The sequence below is a fragment of the Sciurus carolinensis genome, chromosome 4 (assembly GCF_902686445.1).
Source record: "Sciurus carolinensis chromosome 4, mSciCar1.2, whole genome shotgun sequence".
NCBI classification, from domain to species: Eukaryota; Metazoa; Chordata; class Mammalia; order Rodentia; family Sciuridae; genus Sciurus; species Sciurus carolinensis.
In genome coordinates this window covers 38,904,271-38,921,665 of record NC_062216.1, presented here as the reverse complement: position 1 = coordinate 38,921,665, position 17,395 = coordinate 38,904,271, and the positions used below count along the sequence as shown (strand labels likewise).

Here is a 17,395-nt window from a genome sequence, read left to right as displayed (position 1 = left end):
ATTTCACAACTTAATGCACTTTAAAAACTTTTTTTTTTTTTTTGCTGTTGGGCTGGGGGTCAAACCCAAGACCTCACCCTAGCTAGGCAAGTGCTTGACCACTGGGCTACATCCTCCATCCAAAAACATTTATTTGATATCAACTTAGTTTGTCATCATTTCATGCTTACCTACAGATTTTTAAAATTAAACTTATAAAAGCTTATAATTTCTTCCTAGTTTTACATCACTACCAGTCCTACTGGGATCCCAGAACAAAGAATATGAAGGCAACAGCCGTGGGCTACTGGTGTGCCCAAGGTATTACACACTACATGGTACAAATATTTCTCTCATATTCTTTGTGCCTGCCAGCTGCCCCAGCAATATTTTTTAAAAGAAATTCTATTTCATGATGATTCATATTGATGTATCTCTTTGCATACTAACCTATGAATCATTTTTTGGTAATTGAAGATGTTTTGGAAGTTGTCAGAAATTAATGAGCTTGTTAGCATATCAATAAAGTCCTCTCAGTGGTCGGTGAAAATCCTTACAGTGATTAACTTCCTAGAAATTTTATATTTTAGTATTACTCATTTCTGCTGAGAAAAATTAGTCGTCTCTTTACTTTTGTCATTGTTATTGTGCTACTGGGAGTGATCATTAATATTTAACCATGCCTAGCCGCCAGCAAACTCACGTCTTAGACAAAGGTTGTTTTGATTCATTCACCACATATACTCAGTACTTATTTTATTAATTCTGTGCCACATATTTTTTTCTCAATATAAGTTCATGGATGACCTTGACAAGTGCTATTCTGGAGGAGAAATGGAGTTAAAGCCAGATTGAATTAGAGCTGAGGGAGAATGGGGGCAGAAGAGCTGAGATAACCTTGAGAAGTTCTGCAGCACACGGCACAAGAGAAGGTATTGTAAGTGGGAGAAATAATAGTATGTGTGTCTGCTGATGGGAGGACTCAGTGGAGATTGAAGACAGACAGGAGATAGTTGCAGGAGTGTGCTCTTTGGTTGGAGAAAGGGGCTAGAGTAACAAATAAGTAGAGGATTGGGAGTATTTTGGTCATTACAAAAAACTCTATTTGGGCATTTGTGTAGCCAGGTTAACGTTGGGATTGTGACTGAGTGAGAATGTTGTGTTCTATTTGTTTTCTCATTGAAATAATTAATTTGAGAATGTGGAGGCATTCGGGGAAATTGAGAAGAAAAAACGCATGAAATAATTGAGGCAGCAGGAGAGTAAATGGACTGAGGAAGTGCCTGGGAGTACTAATAGGTGCCTAGAAGTCAAGGGTCATTACTTTACCATGTGACACTCCATCGACTTGTCCAGGTATTGGGATGGAGTAGATAGGGAGTTAGATTTTTCCCTAGATGGGGTTTAGCCAAGCAATTGAAGTGACAGGAAGAAAAAACCACAGTATCGAGGGCTGTTCAAGGGGGTGATTATTACACGGGCCACAGTATCAAATCTGGATAAGGATAATAGTGCATGCATGCAGGACACGGGGGACAGTAAAATGCTGTCAGTCACAGGGCAAGCAATTACTAGCATTGAATAAAACTGAATCAGGGTATTAGAGAAATCAAGCTGGAAAGATAGGAAGGGCTAGACAGAATATGAGAAGCTAGATATTGAGAGTCATCGTTTCTCATCATCTCTAAAAATTCTACTTTATCTCATAGTTGAAACAATTCAGTGGACAATGCTTATGAATAAAGCATACAACACTAAATATATAATAATGATTATATATTTAGAGGAACCAGGAAATTCCACCAGAAAAATTTTAGAACTCATAAGTGAATTCAGTAAAGTAGCAGGTTACAAGATCAATGCTCATAAATCCAATGCATTCTTATACATAAGTGATGAATCTTCAGAAAGAGAAGTTAGGAAAACTACCCCATCCACAATAGCCTCGAAAAAAATAAAATACTTGGGAATCAATCTCACACAAGAGGTGAAAGACCTCTACAATGAGAACTACAGAACACTAAAGAGAGAAATTAAAGAAAATCTTAAAAGATGGAAAGATCTCCCATGTTCTTGGATAGGCAGAATTAATATTGTCAAAATGGCCATACTACCTAAAGTGCTATACAGATTGAATGCAATTCCAATTAAAATCCCAATGACGTACCTTACAGAAATAGAGCAAGCAATTATGAAATTCATCTGGAAGAATAAAAAACCCAGAATAGCTAAAGCAATCCTTGGCAGGAGGAGCGAAGCAGGGGGTATCGCAATACCAGAACTTCAACTCTACTACAAAGCAATAGTAACAAAAACGGCATGGTATTCATACCAAAATAGACAGGTAGATCAATGGTACAGAATAGAGGACATGGACACAAACCCAAATAAATACAATTTTTTCATACTAGACAAAGATGCCAAAAATATGCAATGGAGAAAAGATAGTCTCTTCAACAAATGGTGCTGGGAAAACTGGAAATCCATATGCAATAGAATGAAATTAAACCCCTATCTCTCACTCTGCACAAAACTGAACTCAAAATGGATCAAGGACCTCGGAATCAGACCAGAGACCCTGCATCTTATAGAAGAAAAAGTAGGTCCAAATCTTCAACATGTCGGCTTAGGATCAGACTTCCTTAACAGGACTCCCATAGCACAAGAAATAAAAGCAAGAATCAACAACTGGGATAGATTCAAACTAAATAGCTTTCTCTCAGCAAAGGAAACTATCAGTAATGTGAAGAGAGAGCCTACAGAGTGGGAGAAAATCTTTGCCACTCATACTTCAGATAGAGCACTAATTTCCAGAATCTATAAAGAACTCAAAAGACTCTATGCCAAGAGTACAAATAATCAAATCAACAAATGGGCTAAGGAAATGAATAGACACTTCACAGAAGAAAATCTACAAGCAATCAACAGATATATGAAAAAATGTTCAACAGCTGTAGTAATAAGAGAAATGCAAATCAAAACTACCCTAAGATTCCATCTCACCCCAATTAGAATGGCGATTATCAAGAACACAAGCAACAATAGGTGTTGGAGAGGATGTGGGGGAAACGGTACACTCATACATTGCTGGTGGGATTGCAAATTAGTGCAGCCACTCTGGAAAGCAGTATGGAGATTCCTCAGAAAGCTTGGAATGGAACCACCATTTGACCCAGCTAGCTCACTCCTTGGCCTATACCCAAAGGACTTAAAATCAGCATACTACAGAGATAGAGCCACGTCAATGTTCATAGCTGCTCAATTCACAATAGCCAGATTGTGGAACCAGCCTTGATGTCCTTCAATTGATGAATGGATAAAGAAAATGTGGTGTATATATACAATGGAATATTACTCAATCATAAAGAATGATAAAATTATGGCATTGCAGGCAAATGGATGAAATTGGAGAATATCATGCTAAGTGAGATAAGCCAATCTCAAAAAACCAAAGGTCGAATGATCTCGCTGATCAGCGGATAATGACACATAATGGGGGGTGGGAGGGGCTAGTGTTAGGGTTAGGGTTAGGGTTACGGTTAGGATCAGGGTTAGGGAGGAGGGCAAGGATGGAGGAAGGAAGGACTATATAGAGGGAAAAGAGGGGTGGGAGGGGTGGGGGGGAAGGGAAAAATACCAGAATGAATCAAACAACATTACCCTATGTAAATTTATGATTACACAAATGGTATGCCTTTACGCCATGTACAAACAGAGAAACAACATGTATCCCATTTGTTTACAATAAAAAATAAGTAAATAAATAAACAAATAAATAAATAAATAAATAAAATTTTAAAAAGCATACAACACAAAGCCCTGAACACAGCAGATCACCAATGGTGCTAGTTTGCTTTTTCTTCTATACAGTTCTTCAGCTACAGCCCTTGGCCTAAGACTCTAGCAATTCGAGATGAATGGAAACTAGAGAGGAGATTCTGAGTATTTTGTCATTACTGACAAAAGAGCATTAAATAATAAATTTTATAGGCAACAAGTTTCTCTGGAAATGTGCCTCATGCTTAAGGGTCTTCTGCTCCTCTTTTAGAGAGGTCACTCCAGAAACAGCATATGACAATCTAGTTGCTGCAATTCGAGGAAAAGGAGAAAGTATGGCAGGTGAAATAGCTGAGAAATTGACTTCAAGGATACCAAGGGTCACAGTAGTGGGGCCTATTAGTGTACTCAGGCTTCCTTCACGAACATCAGAGAACAGGAGTTTTACACAACAGAAATTCAGTCCTGCAGACTGGAAATCCAAGATGAAGGTGCCAGCAGGCCTGGTGTCTGGAGAAGGCTCCATCCCTGAGTGGCCCCTGTCTCACTGCCTGCTCATATGGCCTTTCCTCAGTGCATGTGGGGAGAGTTGGTGTCCCTTCTTAGAATGATATGAATCCTTTAAATCAGAGCCCTACCCTGATCTCCTTTAATCTTAATCACTTGCTTTAGAGGCTCCATTTAGACACAGCCACGCTGAAGTTTAGGGTTTCACCATAAGAATGTGGTGGTGGTGGTGGGCACATTTTGTCCATGAGATTGGGCCTCTCATCTCTGGGAAGAGGCTCAGAGATGAAATATTCAGGTTATAAATGATCAAGTTCAGATGGTTACTAAGTCTTGAATTTGAAGGATTTTTGAACTGTGATAGAGAAGCAGTTCACAGAGAACTAATCTGTCATTTCTGAGGGGATGGTCTTCCTACTGAGGTTCCAACCAAAAAGTTTCTTCTGTTCCTCTGAAAGAAACTAAAAGTATTCAGTGACAGGCAGCTGAAAACACCCCAGTTGGTACCAGCACTCCTTGTTGACAACAGTTTGACGTGTGAAGATGCAGGATGTGGGCTGAGCTCCTGGAAGGATTCCCAGTTCCAGAAACCACTCTTCTCTCCTGATGAGGCAGACAGCTTTGACTGTGATGACCAGAAGCCGACAAATCAAGGAGCCCTGGCACAGGGCTTCCAAGGTTCTCATACAGGTCACCCACTCATTCACTCACTCACTCATTCATTCATTCAATGTGACACCAAAGTAAATGAACAAACAATGAATAAATACTTTTAACAATGCCTTTGACTAGAGAGCCATGTTACCTTGACCATAACCAGAAAAGCTACCACTCATGCTGCAAAAAGCATGCAGCTTGCCAAATTAGGAAGCTGCCACTAGCTCCAGAATCATGCTACCCCTACCAGAACCATGCTGGCAAAACAGATTTATGGATTCTCCAGTACCATATCACTTAATTCCAAATCGAACTCTCTTAGGCTTTCTACCGAGTAGGGCTTCAATCACTAGTAAAACTCTATGCTCTGGGCTCAAATGTATCAACTACATAATTCACTGTGGAGTTGGAAAGAAAGACCAAAGATCTTGGTTTCAATAAAGGTCATTGTTATGGACTGAATCTTGTCCCCTCCCCAATTAATATGTTGAAGCCCCGAACCCCACTTTGACTGTGTTTGTAGATAGGGCCTCTAGGGAGGTAATTGGGGGTGGTGGCCTAATCTGATAGACTGGTGTCCCTGTAAGAAGAGGACGAGACAACAGAAATATCACTGTCTCCACACCAGAAATATCACTCTCCACACATGCATTGAGAAAAGGTCATGTGAGGACACAGCAAGACAGCAGCCATCTACAAGTCAGGAAGAGAGGTCTTATCAGACACCATCCCTGATGGCATCTTGATCTTGGACTTCCAACTTCCAGAACTGTGAGAAAGTACATTTCTGTTGTTTGTACTTTGTTATGGCTGCTGTAGGAAATTATTGCACTATTTAACTTTCCTTATGAATAGCAAAATCTTAAAATATTGCAATAATTTGTAAAACAAAAGGTAGATTGAGAGTGTATTGCTATATATATAGTGCATATATATGCTAACATTTCCTTGGCATTCTTAAGCATATTCTAAATGTATGATCTTATTAGCAGATGACTATTTACACAGTAGACTACTTCATCTAATGACCAGTCTAAAAGCTTTGCACAGGCAAGATATCATGTGCATGCGTTGAGTTTTACTCGGCTTCTCTTTGTTGGCCAGTGATGAATGAGATGTGGTTCTTCCTCTCAGGGGCTTATAATCCAGTTGTAGATAAAACAAAATCAAAATGCATGAAACTATTAGAGAATAATACATAGAAGTATGTCATTATTAATTTAGCAGTAGTGTTTGTGAACCCTTCAACATGTTTTCTATACAATTAGTTTTAAGATATACTATTCCTGGGAATAGAGCAACATAACTGCATTTATTTCCCTCTTTCAACAATATTCATAATTTAGAACAATTTCATAACAGAAAGAAATCTTTTACCAGAAAATTGCATGTAGATGCATGTATCATACTTGAAACTTCCCCCCACCTCTACTGAGGATCAAAGCCAGGGCCTCTTGCAAATGAGGGAAACACTCTACCACTGAGCTATGTATTCATTCCTACTTCACTCATACAAACTCATATAAATGTTACAGATAATTGTCCTTAAAGTCCTTAGGTCCTGGTTCTCTTTAGGTTAATTATAAATTTTGTCTGAAATTTTAGGACTCAGTAAAATATTTGTATATATATATATATATATATATATATATATTTAATTGACTGATGGGGTACAACTCTCAAAATTAGGACATGCTATTTTGTCATGAATCCAGATCTCTAAGGTCTTTGATTCTCTACTGCCATGACCTGCATGGTCATTAATTCAGAAACTGGTAAGAAGGGTAATGGGGGATTAGAAAAGACAAACAGATACACATAGAGAGAAAGCTGAGACCAGATGGGATGTCATTCCCTGATAGAGAATAATGACAAAGAACTAGCTCAGCACATTTATTATATAGGTTTTAGTATCAAAAGGTTTTATTTGAGAAAGTTTCTTCAAAGCAGGTAAGCTGAAGGTCAAAATACTGGGCAGCCAATTATAATTGTCCTTTTGCGCTCATAATTCTTTACCCCTGGCAGCTGGTGTCTGAGCTCAGGGCAAAGACTGACAGTCCAGTGGCTATCACAGAACCTCCTTTAAGCAGGGTGTCACCATAGTAGCTGGGCAAGCTTGACCTGCACCTTTGCACAGGAAGTTCCTAGCACAGGTGTAGCTCCCACTGTAGGACAATCAGAGACCGGGATTCAAACCACCGCTCCCTACACTCCACATGTTACTTGAAAAAATTCTGAGGAAAAAAATTCCTGCTGCTTTCAGAAATGCCAGTTCCTAAACCTAACTAGCCTATTCCCTTAGTGACACATCTAAGGAATCCTACTGAGCTGCTGGTTATGATCAGGACAGTAACCTATGAGAAAAGGAAAGGGAGATCACAAAAGGAGGGTGGCCACACAAAAGGCTTTCTGTCCAGATTCCCAAAGGAATTAAAAGTGACTAATGTACAAATGGCTCCCTGAAACTTAGTTTGATGTTAAAGTATTACAATTGAAATGATCTTAGGTGGATATTATCTGTTTTAGTCAGTTTTTTTTTTTTTGCTGTGACCAAAGGCCATGACAAAAACAATTTTAGAAGAGAAAACATTTACTTAGCTCATGGTTTCAGAGGTCTCAGTCCACGGAGAGCCAAGTCTGTTGCTCTGGGCCCCCAAGTGAGGCAGAACATCCTGGTGGAAGAGTGTGGTAGAAGAAAGCAATTGAGGATATGGCCACCAGGAAGCAGAGAGAGACTGCTCCGCTCACCAGGGACAAAATATATATCCCATGAGCATGCCCCAGGGACCACCTCCTCCTGCCACACCCTATCTGCCTATAGCTACCACCCAGTTAATCCTTATCGGGATTAATGCACCAATTAGGTTAAGGTTCTCATAACCTAATCATCTCACCTCTAACCTTTCTTGCATGGTCTCATGCTTGAGTTTTGGGGGAACACCTGATATCTAAGCCATAACATCATCTGTTATGGATTGATTAGAAAAATGATATAGGTTTCTAGGAACTATGGGTTCTGAGTGAGGAGGAAAAGTGTGTTAGTTAGCTTTTTGTCGCTGTGACTAAAATACCTGACAAAGACAACATAGAGGAGGAAAGGTTTATTGTGGTTTATGGTTTCAGAGGAGTACATGATCTGTTGACTCCAAAGGAAAGACATCATGGAAAAATGGCATGGTGGAGAAAAGCTTCTCAGCTCATTGCAGCCAAGAAGCAGGGGTGGGGGCAGGAAGAAGATAAACTCTTGCAGGGCATGCCCCCAGTGACCTGTTTCCTCCAATGAGGTCCCATCTTCCACTAGTCCATTCAGCCATCAAAGGATTAATCCACTGGTGAGGTCAGAGTTATTATGATCCAATTACCTCCTAAAAGCCTCACCTCCAAACCTAGCCCATGGGGACCATTCTTTCAACACATTTGGGGACATTCCAGATCCAAATTGGAACAAAAAGGATGTATCAAAAAGTGATCAGTTGAAGTCAGGCTTCTTTGGGAATTCAGGAAAAAGAACTAGTGAATTGGTACAAATCATAAACCATATTTTTCGTAGAAATTTGATGCAGTTTGTAAAGCATAAATTTCAGTTACCTCTAGCTTATGTGCATATAACTTTAAAGCATTGATCCCATAAGGCCAATAACTTGTCACAAGGTTTATGTGAAATTACCCAGGACTATTTATAATTAAAGAACAAAATTAATTGTAAATATTTCACTCAGGAAAGCATGTAAATATTTCACTCAGGAAGCCATGTATAAATGAGCAATAACTTTGAACCTGTTCTCACTTACATATATTACTACTTTAGTTGGTATCCAAGTGGTCTGCAGCACGCTTCAGGATAGCTATAACTAAGGAGACCACACATTCCTGTTAGCCCACATCAGTTTGAGTTTCATGACTTTTGTTCCCATGTAACTACTAATAGAGTCCCCTATCTTTCTCAAGATATTTCAGTTTCCAGTAAAATTATACCATTGTCATGACTCACCTGCTAGCATATAATAATATTTTTCAGAAACATTGAGTGATAGAATCTATAAATTAATAGTAATTACCTTATACCCATAATATATATGCATAGTCTTACATTAAAAGGTATTTTAATATTATTGTATTTATAATGCTTTATATGAGGCATATATATATATGTGTGTGTGTGTATATATATATATATATATATATATATATATATATATATACATACACAGAATCAGTGTGCACCAAATTTGTGTTATACAGTGATTATTTGTTGCAACACAATGAATTCATGGTTACAGAAGAAATTTCATTGCAAAAGAAATTGAGAGTGTATGTATGTGAGTGCAAGACTGGGTGTCTAAATCAGAACCATTAAAAAAATTGTAACTAATAGATTATATATTTTAAGGTGTGTCTATACTTGACCTGCTGAGGTCTGAGGTCATCCATCAGGGAAACTCAAAAGAAAATATTCAAGGACCAAAGTAAGAAGGTTTCTTATCAAGAATATAGCCTTAAACAGGTCAAGATTTAGGGGAACAATTAAAGCCATGTACGAATAAAGTATTAATTAGCATACAAAGAAACAAAATTGGATAGGAAACCAAAAAGAGTTGGACCAGATGGGGACTCAGAAAGAGAGACAGGATCAAATAAGGAAAAAGTCAAAGAAAAATCAACAAAGGAAGGTCTTCTGGGTTTAGAGCTGTATTGGGATAGAGCTCACAAGCCATGAGCTCTTCTCCCTGATTTCTTCTTTCGTGGAATGTAAAGATGGCACAGTCTGGCCAGTTTTTTGACCTGGTTGTTAGAAAAATCTAGTAACTATTCTGTGATTGAGGATACCTTACCAAAGGCAGGAAGTTGTTATGTCGAAGAGTTCAGAATTAATTTAGAATTTGGGTCAAGCTCAGGATATAATTGAGTTGTGTTTCACATAAACTGGGACTATCCTGATTCATACATTTCTATAAACAGATGCAGACTGGGGTCACATTGGAGGGGGGTTTGGTACACACATGGCAGCTAATATCCTGAACATTTGGTTTGAAAGATCATGCTCTTGACCTGACCTAGGAATCGATTCGTAAATATTAACATATTTTTGCTGTGAAAGGCTTGAAGAAGCAATCTCAACCTCTGAGCATTTTTATGAATTTTTTTTTCCTACTAACCTACCTGAGTTTAAGGATTTGTGTCTTTCTTGGTAAACATGAGTCCTTTTCTTCACTAATGCAGCCATACAAAGCAGAACAGTCGATACTGGGATAATGTCCTGAGAGTCATGAATCTCCATCTGAGGCAAAAATACTGAAAGAAAAGTTCCCTATGGTGAGCATAAGCAAGACATGGGAAGCATTTACAGAAGAATACATTTCCCGGACGTCGCCTGAGTTTGTGAGTGGCTTCCATCAGCACATCCTGACAATAAAATTGAATATGAAGTGTCGAGCTCTAAGCTTACAGAAGGTGACCTGGACTAGGGTCAGACACCCAACTGAGTCTGTGAGGGGCATCCAGGAGTTGGTTGAATTAAGGAACAATGACTGCAGGTTGCAAGGCAGAATAATAAATACAAGTGGGACAACTGCAAGAAAAAAAAATCAACTAGAGAAATGAGGTTGCTGAGAGTGAGCAGCCCACCAGAGGGCACAGATGGAGGACATTGAATGACTAATTAGAGCCATCCCTGCTGACCTGGGAGATGCTGACTGGGAATGACCAGGCTCCTTGGAAAAGCAAAGCCTGGTTGACTTCTAATCCCTCTCTGCCTTTAATGAAATGTGCTGTGTGTTCCAGGAACCATGAACGTCTATGAAGACCAAAATCAATATAGTCTATGGCTCGACATGCAGTTCATGGCACTTGACATGTTAATCACATAACTGCACAGATTTGTGGGAGATCATAATGCCATAAGTGATTCACAGAAGTGACATCTGATGCAAGAAAGTATCGCGTTCCCTCTGGCCGCAGAGAGAGACACGACAAACGTCTGAAGCTTTGGAAGTTTATTGTGCACAGTCTTCCCTTCTTTCCCTCTTTTCTATCCCCTTCTCTCTTTTCTTTCTCTCGCTCTCTTTCCCTCTGCTTAACTCTCGCCTGCTCCGATCGCTCCGCTTCTCCCGCTCGGCTCACGCCTGCTTCGGCCGCTCCGCTTCTCCCACTCGGCTCTCGCCCTCGCTCGCACTCTTCTTCCTCGCTTCTCCTCCTCCTACTCTCAGCTTCCTCTTGCTCTCAGCTTCAGCTTCCTCCTTACTCTCCCACCCACCAGGCTTATATACACTTCAACCAATCAGGGGAGAGTACACGAGGTAAACGCGCGGACAGCTGCAGGCATAGAATAGGTACACGAGGGGGACATGCTCTAATCACATTGTTAACTAGCCAATCATTGGAATTCGCTGGTTGTTTACTGTATAGCTGGCCGCTTTTGGCTCAGCGCCAGGCGCCATCTTGACCGTGCCCAAGGCTGGGGGTCCCGGAAACCCCGACAAGAAAGCACACACTAAGGGTTTCCAATCTAATCTGAAAAGTCAAAAAAGGATAACTGAGGAAATGACAACTGAGCCACAACCTAAAGGAAGAACAGGTTCCTGGAAGAGATGGTAAAGGCCTTTTGGAGAGAGGTAACCCAGAGAACTGAGAGGAGGAAATGGGTGCTGGAGAATACACAGCAAGGGCAGGGGCCATGTGATATGACAGGAGGCAGGGGGAGAAACTGTGAGAACCAGATAATGTCAGGCTGCACAGACCGTGGAAAGGACCGGGGTCTTTATCCTAGGAGGATTTAGGAGCCTTTAAAGTGTTTTATGTAAGAGGATTATACATTCAGAATTTCTTTATGAAGATTTCTATTTTGAGACCCTATTTCACTTGAGATAAATAGCTAGATCTTCCCCTTTAAAAATGTTGAAGGGCATCAATGCCATTTAATGTTGCAGTAGTACTAAAATGTTAGTTGTTGCATTTTCCTTATAGGCTGCTGAATATGGAATAAAGATTTCGAGACATGCTTTAATTTTCCATCGAATTGTTTTTGTATCCACATAAAGAAACCAATATAAGACAGAGTAAGAATGGTATGTATTACTGAGTTGGATACTGCACTGGTATTTATTCATAGAATTCTATTGACTAATAAGTAGTAAAACAGCAAAGGATTATGTCCATTGTTCAAGTATTTTAGGACTAGAAGGAAAGGTTATGTTGAAAAGTGAATTTTAACCCTCTTTGATGAAGCTGCTGTGAGTTTTTATTCCTCTGGATGATTTAACATGTAAAGTGCTCTCATGAGAAATGTGCTAAGACCTAAGCCAACAGGAAGGAGTCTGAAGAGAGGGTAGAGACATGGGAAGCACAAGCTGGTATCTGGTTGCCCCAACTATGACGGCCAACTGATTCATCATGCAAAAGGCAAGTCAGCCCCGATGGAGGCAATTTCTGGGATCTAAATATGTCCAGCTGTTAAGTTGGGGCAGAGATACAGAAGAAGATTTTTGTGTCAGCTGTTGCTCAGAAACCAGTGGGCACCAGCACCATTTTGATGATTTAAGCCATGACAAAAATACAGCCTGTGAACTGGATACCGGAAAGGAGGGAGTAGGCAACTGTATTGTCGATAAGTGTTTAAAGGAGGCAGGGTCCAGGCCCTGGGATAGAAATTTAGTAAAACTTAAGATAGACAAACAAATTTGGGCAAAGTTCAAGTCCAGTTGTAGGAGTATTGAAATCTTAGGCAAAGGCATAATATAACTGATATGAACTGACCCGAGTGGTACTCCCATTATTAATAATAAACATAAAAATAATAACAGCTTCCATATATTAGATACTTATTGTGTACCGTTATACATAACTGTACATAACTATATACATAACTGTCCAATGAGGTGGCTACTTGTGTCTCCATTTTCAGAGATGAGGAAAGTTGAAATGTTGAAAAATTTAACAAAGCAAGCAAAGTCAAATATTAACAAGCAGAGATGGAGTTTCAGTACAGACTTTGACTTCCCAAGCCTGTGCTCTTGGGTGCTGCGCAGTGTCATCCCGTGATAGATTTTCTGATATACTACTTGTCCTGACTAGGATTTGATGAGGAACTAGATGGTCTGAATCAACTGTTAGAGGGCATTAGAGATTTAACTTCCAGGGAAAGGGAAACCTAGTCTCCTTCTTCCACACCACCTAACACAGTGGTTTACATTCTGTACATGAACATTATTTTTAGACTTCTACATGCAAGTTGGGAAGATTCAGGAAAGAAGCAACAACCACAACCACAAAACCTTCTTCTTTCTTACCTCAGTATAGAGATTTATGCTGTCAAAAATGAATTTTCTCCCCCATAGAGGCAAGATGTGATCCATATTGTCTCATAAATCTTGAACCTTTAGGACCCACCTGTATCCTCCATCTGTCCAATTTTGAACAGTTGACCAATCATGTCAACTGGTGCAATTTAATAAATTTATGTACGACTTTAGTTCGATATCCATTAGTTAGTCAAATGAATTAATTCAGCTTGTCTTTTCAGGTATTCTATTCCCAGTGCACCTGACACATAGTAAGCACTCAATAAAAATTGACTGCTGCTCTTATTGGTGGTGTTAGTATTGGGTGTAAAGTAATCGGTGTTACAGCTGCAAAGGCTTTATTTCAACAAGGACTCTCTATTAAAATACTTCTGTAGTCCTAGTGCCCATTAGACAGAACATCATTAGAGACTTTGGAGAAGATTAGCTAATAAGTGGCTTAATTCATTAATGAGACAACTCAGCTGTGCTTTTTCCTCCCTTAATGGCAGATCTTCTTACTCTCCAAGGCACTATTAAAACTATTAAAATAACTAATGAGATCATTACCATTGTCAGAAAAGTCCCAGCCTGAGCAGATATCTCTATTAGTAAGTGTCTTACTAGTAAGTATTTGTTCTGGTAGAACTTTTTACATGCTTAATAACATCAAAAGAGGGTCAGGTAACAGCAGAGCAGAGAACTGGCTGCAAGATATCTGGGTTCAAATAACAAGACACCTGTTCCTAACAACAATTTTTCAGTCAGATGTGCAATTTGAGTCATTCCTTTGTATGAAGACAACATAAGACAACATAAGGTCGAATTTTTCGGCGACCTTTTAAATTATATAAACAGCGACCTTAAGTGTTAATCAGACTTAAACCCAGCACAGTGAAAACTCCTAAGTGTTGTTCAAGGAACTTTGCATCATGACTTTCTCCATACATTTAACATAGCTTAGCATTTTTCTTCAATTTTTAAGTCATTCTTGATTTTCAAATCTCAAAACTCTCTCTCGTGGTGCCCCCGCCCCCCACTGCTGCATGTCAAGCAATGTAACTGCTATTGACGTCCTGAGGGGTGGCCTCTTTTCCAAGTAACCTGTTTATATTTTAAACCAGATGTTGTCCTCTTCTCCTAGTCTTATGGAGGTTTTGATATTCAATGCATGCTTTAGCTAACATATTTAATAAGATATATGACCTTCTACTCTCTTTAAATAATAGTAATTCATGTGTATGTGTTCAGTGGTATTATGTCTTTTATTAAATATCTTAAACTTTTAACTTATGAATTACATAAACTCAATATTTTATCAAGTATATATATATTTTCACTCAAAAATCTGTGCTTGTTTCACATAGGTCTATGTGGTCCTAATTAATTTGTATTTTACTCACCAAATCTTTACCTGAGTAGGATTTTCAATGTAGGTCATTAGAAATTAACTTGCTTTCCAATTCTGTAAGCGACAGGTAATTTCCATTAGACATCTTCATGTGGTGACACATAATGCCAACCTAATCATTACTTACCCGTGCATACTGAAGATGAAAGATAATTTACCTACCAATTATTTTAATTCCTTTTCCCAGAAAAACCAATGACCCAAAACAGCAAATAATCCAAATTAAAGAAATTGACTATATTTATTCCATTTTGGTAACTAATGTACCTCCTGTTTCATAAGGATTTGAGGTAACATATTAAAAAAAAATCTTGCATGATAAGAATATGAAGTTAGAAACAGATGGTGTTTGTTGATTATCTCAAGTAAAGGAAGTACCATATTTTACAGGCTTTTGCTCAAACCTGACCCAATACCAATTCAGAAAAAGAGTAGGCAGTCGTCAGGACATTGGGGTGATAGTTTTTGAACAGGATGAGCAATCAGGAATAGAAGTTCCTGGCACACTTCAATGTAGGGTTAAGATCTGGGTTGATCTGCTTCAGTCCTGGCAGCCTGTTAACATGCCTGTTGTCAGAATACTTCTAGTGATGAACAGAGGTGGTCCTCTCAGGTACTGTGACCCCAGGTGGTGAGCCTTAGGTGCAACCAGAGTGGATATTGCTGGCAGCTACCGCTGCTCTCACTCAATCTCCAGTGAACAACAGGGCTGGGGATATGGCTCAGTTGGTAGAGTGCTTGCTTCGTAAGCACAAGGCCCTGGGTTCAATCCCCAGCACCGCAAAAAAAAAATCCAGTGAACAACAGGGAGCAACTGTATAGGTCACTAAATGTGATTTTAATATAATTATACATATTTTATATATATATATATAAATATATGTGAGACTATTAAGAAAGTATGGACTTCTAAACATAAACCATGGAAACATCTACTCTTTCTCCACATAACTTATATACCTCAGGGCTGGGTTTGGAGTGGTATAATTGTTTTATTGTGTCCCCCAAGGGTCTGTTGTGATTGAAGACTTTGTCCCCAGGGTGATGCTGTTGGAAGATGATGGGAGGTAGGGGCCTGATGGGGGGGTCCTCAGGTCATGGGGAGTGTACTCTCAAAAAGGATTGTGGGACTGGAACAGGGAACAGAGGAAGTAGGTATGGACAGGCAATCTTGCTTAGTAGGGAGTATGAGCTGGTCTTACTGAACTGGCAGTTACTTAACCAACAAGGATCCCACTGACGTCAGGCTTCCTGTTCAGACAAAGGCATTCTGTTAGCATTTGATTGGACACAGCAATATTCTGTCTAACCACAAAGTGACCACATCCTTGAACCCCAGGCATACCAAGAAGCAAGTGACTTCTTGTTATGGCTTAGATATGAGGTGGCCCCCTAAAGCTCATGCATGAGAACACAAGAAGTTTTAGAGGTGAGATGATTAAATTATGAGAAATTTAACCTAATCCATGAATTAACTGGATGGTAAATGTAGGCAGGTAGGGTATGACGAGAGGAAGTTTGTCACTGAGGACATACCTTTGGGGTTTATATTTTGTCCCTGGTGAGAGCTCTTTCTCTGCTTCCTGATTGTCAGGTCCTGAGTTCTCTTCCTCCTCCATGCACTTCTGCCATGATGTTTTGCTTGGGCCCAGAGATAAAGAGTAGGATGTCTATGGACTGAAACCTCTGAAACCATGAGTCAAAATTAACTTTTCCCCTCTACCTTGTTCTTATTGGATATTTTATTCATAGCAATGAAAAACCTAAATGAAACACTTCTATCATATCTTCTTGCTTATCAAGACTGATTACCATACGTAGTCACACACTACTTAGTTGTATAATTAAATGCTAAAGAAATCGAGCAGGGTTCTGCAAGGAGACCTACCAATTCCAAGGAACCTCATCCATCGCCGGCCTCTACTTATGAATATTAACTCCCCTAACCAATATAAACCACAACCAATCCAACTGCAAGGTGGCTCAGCTTTTGCGCATGTCCACACGCAGCTCTTGAGTATGTACTTTTGCTTTTCAGTAAAATACTTTATATTTTCTATAACCTGACTTGTACTTAAATTATCTTCTGTAATGTGGTTAGTAACCTGGAGAGTTTTGTGTAGAGGTCTTTTCTGCCACACTCAGAGTCTTTGCTAGAACTGAGACAATGGGGTTTCACATCTTTGAACCTCCAAAAATGTGAGCTAAATAAACTCCTCTCATTATAAAGTTAGTGGCCTCAGTTATTTCATTGTAGTAAAAGAAAGCTAGCTATTACACTCAGAATCTTCTCTTACACTTTACCCTCACTCTCTTTTATTCCCCAAATCCCGAAGCTCATCCCTTCATCACCTCTTTTCTCTCTGTTTTGCCACATTTTTGGATCTACTCCATGTCTAACCCCATGTACCACCAAAGAAAAGTTTTAGAATATGGAGTTCTGACAGATTGAGCTCAGGAAACTCATTCTGACCTCCTGACACCGAAACTCGACCAAACTATCAGTAAACCTAATTTTTAAGAAATGAAGGCAAGAAGATGGTAGGAAGAAGACAATAACAACATATTTTGGTAGGTGAAAAGGAGACATAGACAAGTGGGTACCTACTTAGGCAACTCAAGAAATCCAAATTATAAGCAGCAAGAGGAAAGCTAAAATCTAATATAATTTAACCCCAGAATTTGCAAGAGATGCAGGAACTGGTGGCATCAGGTATCTCTGAAGCAGAAATAAACAGAAGCACCTAACAAACACAATATATGGGTGTGTGTGTGTGTGTGTATATAT

General features: G+C 39.3%; 1 non-coding gene across 1 annotated transcript; it reads left to right on the top strand.

The window, feature by feature from the left end:
* The first annotated feature begins 15,317 nt into the window (after positions 1–15,317).
* Positions 15,318–15,391, top strand: Trnat-cgu (transfer RNA threonine (anticodon CGU)). The gene has a single exon. It is a non-coding gene; the product is annotated as a tRNA-Thr (tRNA).
* Positions 15,392–17,395: the final 2,004 nt, after the last annotated feature.